We start from the raw sequence: 9,313 nt of genomic DNA, 5'->3' as shown, positions 1-9,313 counted from the left end.
GCTGATAGGAAAGGGGGTACGACAGAGGGGGAGACATGCAGCAAAGGAACACAGGTCAAGGACTAGGGAGTCCAAACATGGGTCATGCACCCTAACCACTGCGCCACTAAAGCGCGCCTTCAGATTGAGTTTAAAGAAAAAAACACATTTAGAAAACTGTATTTTCCACTTCTCACATAAGCCTTGCTTTGTCCTGGTCTTTTATTTCTCTCATACCTTTGCAAGATTCTGTAATCTGCTTGTACCAAAGGTGATTCCTGCAATCTTTAAAACAGCGTTTAACCTTTTATTGTATTATATTATCATCTAATCAGGCTCCATTGCTACAGATAACATTTTTCTTTTTTTGCTTCCTCATGTACCATTGCTTCACACCTTTAAGTTCTGCTTCCATCGAACCAAACTGCAGCTAGAGTGGATTTTTTTTCCTCTGTAAAAATAACTCTATGCAAATGTTCAGTTCACTAACCACTGTTTAATATCTCCAATTTTTTTTAAAGAGAAGTATTTCTATAGTGCTACGAGAGGTTCTGAATACATTTATATTGATGCAGGGGGACAATAGAGATGTACTTGAGGGCCCAGCCCCACCCTCAGTGCCACTCAGAGTGGAATCAGGATGTTGGACCGAGGGGCAGGGCGCTGGGCCTGTTAAATATTGACGGCGGGTGTAATAATTAACCCTCCAGCAACTCCCGATGACTTAAACTGACCGCCGTGCCTCGTTGCCATTGCCTCGTCGTCCTTGCTGCCACTTACATCGGTACATGGGTCCCCCACCCTCCCGTACCTGCTGATCTCTGTCACCGACTCGCACTGCTTTCCTGACCCCATCGTGCAGACCTCCTCAGCTCCTTCAAACCTTCAGCTCCTACAATCTGCTTCCTGGGTCACGACACCCTGCTGTTCTTCAAACCTTTGGCCTCCATGTTGAATTTGAAGGTGAGTAGGGGAGAACCAAATCTTCAGATGAACTTCTGAAGGTAAAAAACTCAGCATGTGTGATTAGTTCTTTTTAAATTATCGACGACTTTGACACCTGAAACAGACAAATTAAAATGCTTCTTTTTCTGCACTTTTTAAATACAAACTAGAGAAAAAAAGGCAGTTCAAATATTCTAAATCAGCCTCTAAGGCATTCTTTATGAAGACAAATGTCGGTGTTAGTGGGAAACCCGGGGCCTGCAGGTACACAGGTCAGACACACCCTTATACTGGCTTTCATGTTGACAGCTGCCATAAAATCTCTGTTATCTACACAGGCCTTGGCCCTTTGGCCGTGCTGTTGGAGGAGTGTGAGCAATGATGGTGTTTATACTATGGGTTATAAAAACTGGGAGGAGGAAATTATCGGGTCAAAGTCGCTTGGGAGTGGAGCTGCACTAGTACTAAACCTGACTTATCGAGATCCTCAATTCAGCCCTGTGTGTTTTTTTCGTTTGTCTTTCTTTAAAGGTAACTGAGGAGCGAGCTGAACTTCCACCATAATCATCATCATCATCATCAGTGATCCTTCTGGTTGTTGCTGGATGTAACAGCAACTCCATGTGGAAGCTGAGCTTATTCCAGTGGAGGTGCTGTTACCTGCAGAGACTAACCAATTCAACGATTGCTGCTGCGGAGCGGACAGGGGTTTGACCTGCAGGCAGCCGAGGGCTGGTGGGGCACAAGGTGATGACCTATGAATTGACAGCCAGTGATCTGAAGCATCTGCCTGTCAGTTCTGTAGGCCACTGCTGCGTTTGTTCCTCTGAACATGCACAGATTTCATTCCAAAAAGCTGCAAAAAAAAGATGGTGATTTGAAACTGACTGATTTTATAATTTTTGTGAATTTACAATAAAGAAACAATAAAATTAAATTGTCTATGAGTCTTTAATTAGTACTTCTGACTTTTAATAGTGTAGTTCTTCACTTCTGACCTCTGGGAAATCAGGAGATATTTATGAAACTGCATGGAGAGAAAAGTAAGCTTAGAAAAAAAATGGTCCAACCAGCGGCTGGTTTTTATAATCAGCCATACGGCTAACTACAGGGAGCCACTACCCACTGGGAATGTCTCAACGTTCAAAATAAAAAAGTATAAGTTGCCTAATTTCCTATATTAACACATCCCTTTAACACTAGAGCTACTCATTGATGCTATAAACAATACCTGCATTGCAGCTTCAGATTCAAGGCTAAATTAAAGGCCTATTTCATTACTTTATTATGTAATCTGATCATCTTTAGGTTCAATAGCCAATCTAAATGTAGTTTTTGCCATCTAAACTTATATTCTTTAAATCATTGTTAAGATAATTAAGTCAGCAGGTTAGTATAATTTAAACTGGGGTTAATTTGATTAATAAAATGTTTGTGGCTATGTCTAGTATAGCATTAGGAGGGGGCTCACCCAGATCACCACTCATGTATGAACTTATTGAAGGATGTTTTGCTACCTAAAAAGTATTTTAACAAAGTTTCACTGATGAAAATCATACCACTAATGTTAAAGTTTGAAAAAAAAAAAAAAAAAAAAGTTGCCTTTTTGCTTTAAAGGGTATCACTTGAAAATAAAAATAACAAGGAAGGCACGACAGGAAACTCAGCTTCCCAGGTGTTCCCATAATATACGATGTGGTTGTAATTCAACTTGTAAACTCTTTACTGGAATAAAACCTGCAAACAAATCTGGTCTTAATGAACCGCAGTGATTTATGTAGACCATACAGCTCCTGCAGCCGCCTTTGCTCTCAGCATTCCAGAGAAAAACACTTCACATATTTATTGGACTGCTCGGTCATACTCCGATTATTAATACACTCTGCTTGTTGTTTGTTCATAGAGTTCCCTCTCTAATGGTGAGTCTGTGCAATAAGTCTTAGGATGAATTCATATATAGTTTAAATCTCTAACACTCAAGATTTCACAAAAGTCCAACCTTTAATTGGAGTTTGATTGATCTCACTTCACAAAATATATCCCACCCCTGACCGTCCCTATAAACGTGATTTTCTGACATATTTCGATATACGGATACTTAAAAGAAAAGAAATCTAAATTACTCATAAAACATTTTAATACAATAGGTGAACAACTAAAAACAGGGACTTTATAACATTTAGTAAAATCCCATTTATCCCCTTAGGAAATGGCTAAAATTACATATGAGACAAATCACTTTGTGTTTGCATCATTACTCAGCAATTTTAAGTTGCTGTTGATATGATAGTGAATATATAATGGTAAAAGGACTCTCTGAGGCCTCTAAAAAATTTGTACCAGAATACACATCTGCTAAGGAATTAGAATAGAACTCAGAATGAATCAGCCCTCCCACATTACAGAAAATAGCCTAGAAATGGAGGCGGCAGATGTTTTCCTACTCAGATCTAAATGTTGAGGCAGGATCACCTGAAAGCAGACTGCAAGGTGATAAGTCTCCAAAAAATCTTATAATACCATCACAGAATTCACACCAGGGTCTTGTTGCTGAGAAAAGGGCAAGCCTGTATAATAAGAAAGAAAGCACAGATTAACTTTTATGGGATGTGTATGAGGAGGAAACCTTTGCTCTTTAAAAAGAACACAAGGTCCAGACTGAAGTTCATTACAGAAAACCCAGGATGTCTGTCTTATGTTCATTGGACAGAAGAATATAAAACTAATAATTTCAATATTTTCATTCAGAGAACACTTCCCCATTCACTGTAAAACACTGAGGTGCTGGTGTAATAGTTTGGAGATGAGATCTGGCCTGCTCATGTCAAAAGTAATAAAAGTCCTGGAGGAATAAAAAGTCCTGGGTCAAGTCAAAGCCCAGAGCTAAGACTTTTTTAGAGACTTTAAGCTGATTGGAAACTGGATGTTTAAAGAAACATATATTTATCAGTCAGGAGCACTCGGTGGGATTGTTTTAAATCATTTTCTGCAAGAGCAATCAACAGGGAGTTGCCACTTCCATCTATGGACTGCATGCCCCCTGTCGGGCTTATTGCTGAGAACAGGCAGTCCTTTAGCTATGGACAGGCAGGAGAATCCCTGATCAGCTCAGTTGGGTATCACTGGATTCAAGCAAAAACACTCAAGTAACCAAACTCTTCTAATATGCTTTCTATTCTTGCTGTTTTGTGGCTTTCATACTGCTATTCAGATTGAATGTTGTAAATACAATCTAAGCTCAATTCAATTCAGTTTATTTATATGGCGCCAATTCACAACACGTCACTCAAGGCACTTTACAGAGACAATTCAACCAGATCATACAGTCAAACTGATTCAAAGTTTTATATCTAAGAAAAAAACAGCTGATTGCATTGACTCATTGACTCGAAGGTAATCCCTCACACCAAGCATGCATGTAGCGACAGTGGAGAGGAAAAACTCCCCTTTGACAGGAAAAAAACCTCCACCAGAACCAGGCTCAGTGTGAGCGGCATCGGCATCGCCAGACCCCATTTACTGGGGCACGTGCCCCAGTATAAATGAGCTGTGCCCCAGTATAAATCTCATGAATATTTGCAACAGTATTACATTTTTTTAATGCATCAATTTAGATAATTCCAACGGAAGGAGACGTATATTTCTACTCAAATGCGCAGCAAGTGTGTTGGTAACTCCAAATTGAGGATGTATTAGCGCCTCCACGTCAGCGCATGTCACTGCATGAACTGCAGGTAAACTAACGCGCTGCTCTCAACTGAGTTGGATTGGACACTGTGCGGCCACGACACATTTTTAGTTCTGGTAACGTTTCTTACCTGTCAATTTTATTATTTTCCCAGTGAAACCACATGATTTATAGGCTACTGACTGAAAATTACTGCATTGGTTTGTAGATGGATATCAGGAAATTCCTCTCACGAAGCAGAGACAGGGAAGCAGTAAAACAAGATGAGAGAGGGAGGTAAGGTCCCGTAATGAATTAGTGATTAAGCTAAGCAGTTACATTAGGGACGTTATAAGCAATATGATAGATATTTACATAATTATAAATTTAAGTTTTTTAAATGTTTGCTGTAGAGAATGAGAATGAAGGAGTAGGAAAGGGAGGAGGAGGCGAGACTGACTGGCAAGAGACAGGTGAAGGACAGGAGAGACAGGACCATGAAGGTGATGAGGGAGCAACAACCAGCGTCCACAAACAAGAAGGGGACATTAGTGACTTAGGGGGAAAGCATGATGGTCCTAAACTAGTGAAGTTGTCCCACTATCCCCAGCACAAATTTGGAGTAAAAAAAAAACGTTAATTTAATTCAAAATTGTTTGAAAGCTTTTCCTGGTTAAAAAAGAAAGCCTTGTCATCAAGGATATGCAGTGTGTTTTCAACTTGCTTGATAACATCATGTTCCCAACACTAACGCAGGTCATTCAGATCTCCCTCACAATCACAATCAGCTGTAGTTGTGAAAGGTCATTCAGTGTGTTGAGAAGGATCCACACTTGGCTGAGGTGCACAATGGGACAAGACAGGCTCCATCATCTTGCTATTTTATCAGTTGAAAAGGAAGAACTTTCTAAGCTGAGTCACAGTCTAGTGATTGACCACTTTGCAAAAATGATAAATAGGAGGTGCACTTTAATGCTCAAAAAATAAAAGGAAAACTTAGCTCAGGATGAGTTAAACTTTCCCCTGAACTAAAACTCTGTAACCTAGGAATTAATGATTACTTCAGAATGTGTATAAGGAAACTTTTTATTTGTCAAAGTTGTTGATGTCTTATTTTTTTATAGCTGCAATGTTGAAAATGTTCATGTTTGTTAAAACAAATATGCTCTTATACTCATTAATATCTCAACTGGTAATTTTGGTAGGAATGTATCAGGGTTGGGCAGTGTGCTTGTCTGTATTTATGTATGGAAGGAGGGGCATATGCACTAGGGGGCCAGTGCCCCAGTAAAGCTTTGTGCCTAGCAACGCCCCTGGTGAGCGGCCATGTGCAGATGCCGACTGGGGTTCAAGGACACAGAAGCAGACTTAGAAAAAGAAGCTGAGATACACACAGCTCCACGTGTGGCCCCGTCCAGGAAACACACAGCCAGGCAGACGATCTCTGAGCCAGCTCCCATGTCAGAGGATGAAAGAGAGCACATACAGTTAGTCACATTCAGAGAAACAGGACTACACTGAAAAACAGCCCAAGCTCCAACATCCACAAACAAAGGTGTGGATGGTAGCAGCACAGCTGATATTTCTTTACAGGATGTTGTCAAATTCAAATAGAAAAACACCAGATGAAGCTTCTATGAGAAAAAGCAAAGCGAGCATAAAATCAGAGATTGAACTAACAAATTCTGCAGAATGGGATAACAGAGATAGAATGAAGCAGAATGTTGAAAAGGGGCTCCTATGTCCTCCATCAGTCTAAGCCTATAGCAGCATAACTATAGAGATAGCTCAGTATAACCTGAGCCCTATAAGCTTTATAAAAAAGGAAAGTCTTAAGCCTTTTCTTAAAAGTAAACAGTCAGCAAACTCAAGTCACACATGTACCTAAAGTTGAATAAATACAGTAGAAATACCCATTTTACTAACAGTACAATTTACTAGTAAAACCCCAGCATCTTTAAGCCACTCAGTTGCTTCTTAACCAGAGTTTAATAGAAATGCTGAATCTGTTCCTTTAAAGATTACCCAGTAAATGTTGGACAATTGCGTGACTAATGGTGCCCCTTGCACTTGTTTACACATCATTTGCAGCGTGTAAGTGAAAACCATGGCTAATCTGAAATAAAATAGAAGTCAAAGAGGAGATATGATAAGGATACTTGTTGAAAATGTCAACATGGTGCTGCCACCTGCCTGCATAGAAGATCTTTGCAAAACACAGCCTGCAGTGAGGCAGAGTGTAGAAACCAGGTCTGTTCGATCAAATTGGAGATTTGAGCAAAATGACACTACGGGAAGATTAGCGTGCTACTGCTCTAAAATTAAATGGGATATTAAAGAGAATAAGTCCTCAAAGCTGGTCAATAGGACTAAATCCATCAATCAATCTGGACGACATCAGGCATATATATATATATATATATATATATATATATATATATATATATATATATATATATATATATATATATATATATATATATATAATGCTACAAAGATTACTTAGTAATGGCTTTATCTGACAAATATCTGAAAACAAGATATTTGTCAGATAAATAATAATGGTACACTGTCCCCTCACATCTAGTGTCTGATCCAAAAAAAATCTAGAGATGTGACGGTACCATTAGCACCTGAGAAAGTGTGAATTACTGGAAGGAACTTATTCATGAGGTATTTATGTTTTTGCTCTTCGTCATTTGGTTGGGATTCTCCTAAGAGATATCAGCCTCGCATCAGTACCGATCAATAGCTTAACTGGAACTTATCAGACAGATACATATAGAAATTCCTTACAGAGTTCTTATATTTAAGACTTTTTCACAGATAAATGTTTAATTTATATTTATATTGTCTAATTTCTAAATATCAGTATCGAGCAGAGGTTACAGACTTTATCTAAAATACAGTTTTAAATGAGAGAAAGCTTTATAAACAACATCTGGCCTGTGCAAAGACACCCCCTCATAAAGTAACAGCATCTAACTACAAAACCTCAGGTCAACTTCAGCCAAACCCACATCAATCCATTGATTTAAAGAAATTCAATACCAGTAAAAAAAAAAAGGAACTGCTATTAATATCTCTCAGTTGGGAAATCCATGTTTTAGGTGTTGGATTTTTCGCTGATCCGCAGTGAGAGACACAATGGGAGTTAAAAAAAAAACGTAAATATGTCCAAAAGAAATTACTCCAAGAACCCATCAATAAATCATCAAGGAGGTCACCAAAAAACCCATAACAACACTGAAGGAGCATAAGGCCTTAGTTTCTTTAGTTGAGGCCAAATTTCATCATTTGTTAACATGGAAAGAAGACATTAGTGTGCAAAATCAGCATTTAAAGGCCATAAAGAGTACAGGTACAGGTCATTTTTTATCCAAAACACGCTTAGGGCCCCAGAGACACCAAGACAAAGCCAATTATTGAACATGGTTGATGCTGAATAGAATAGAATAGAATAGAATAGAATAGAATAGAATAGAATAGAATAGAATAGAATAGAATAGAATAGAATAAAATGTCCCTGTATTAGCTTCAGGGAGAAATTGTTATTTACATGAGACCAAGAGGATCTGGATAGCTGTTTTCATTAATGGATGTAACAATCTTTGAAAAATAATATTTAAACTTGCTTGTCTTAAGTTTTATAAGGTCAAATACTTTTTCCCAGACTTGATTTGCCGACTGTGGGACATTGATGAGAGCATATAAAAACTCATATGGGACATTTTATCCTTTTAAAATTTAGTAAAAATGTTAGCTTTTTTTAATGGTTGTATTAATGTTGATAAGTAAAACAAGAAGACATATTCTTATCACTGAGATGCAAGAAAAATTGAATAATTCTTATCTATCTCATAATCCAGAGAAATTGACCTGCTATTTCTTTGGTTGCTGCATCAAGTTCATAATTAAAGGATCAATCAGATAAGGAAACATCTAATTTAGGACTTAACTAATTTATGTCTCATCTATCAATAATTGAGCTGTCTATTTTATACATATTTCATTAACTCTTTCTTAATTTCCCCCTGCCACTCAAAATGTATATATCTTTTAATCATCAACCTAATTACACCACAAGGTAATATCTATTAATTAGCATAAAGGTAAGTCCTTGATTAATTTTCCATATATGTGATAGTTATTGATTACTTTTTAATTGCCATTAAAAAACTCTAAGTTATAAATAACCTCTTAAATAAAATAAAATTGTAACTAGGTCATCTCGTAGTAAAGTGGGATGAATAAATCATGATTATAAACTACAGTTTGTAAGCTTGCTACATTCTAATTATAAGAAAGATTCTTATAAGTGTGTAAAGGCTATTTTTATTGTCACAGTGATGGAAACAGGCGTCAAAGTGAATCGATTTCATTGTGTTTTATTTTCAGGTTCGAAGCTTCTGTGTTTAACTAAGGTGTCTAACGATCCTAAATTCCGAGATTAAACATTGCATATTTTAGTCAGGAAGCAAAACAGACTTTTCTTGTTAATCGAAGCCGGAAGTTGTATTGACTGCGTCAAGTGACGTCACATGCGTCTGGGTGCCGGTAAGTTAAAAATCTGCTAAAAATGATTAGAAATAGATTATTTTTCGATTATTCTAAATGAGTTTCAGGATTAAATGGATAGGTTATCATAAAATATGAAAATACCAAAAGAATAATTCCGGGTCATGTTTAGAACTAAAATAAAAGAAGGGAAACACTGCCCCC

At 37.7% G+C, this 9,313-nt stretch overlaps 1 long non-coding RNA gene across 1 annotated transcript; it reads left to right on the top strand.

Annotated features, from left to right (window-relative positions):
- The first annotated feature begins 740 nt into the window (after window positions 1-740).
- On the top strand, window positions 741-1,861 carry LOC119788143. Its single transcript, XR_005281424.1, has 2 exons — window positions 741-942; window positions 1,456-1,861. It is a non-coding gene; the product is annotated as an uncharacterized LOC119788143 (long non-coding RNA).
- The last annotated feature ends 7,452 nt before the right edge of the window (window positions 1,862-9,313 follow it).

Source organism: Cyprinodon tularosa, unplaced genomic scaffold (genome assembly GCF_016077235.1).
Source record: "Cyprinodon tularosa strain WSP-4 unplaced genomic scaffold, ASM1607723v1 ctg31, whole genome shotgun sequence".
Lineage (NCBI taxonomy): Eukaryota > Metazoa > Chordata > Actinopteri > Cyprinodontiformes > Cyprinodontidae > Cyprinodon > Cyprinodon tularosa.
Note: the sequence above shows the minus strand (reverse complement) of the source record. Positions and strands in the feature narration are given on the sequence as shown.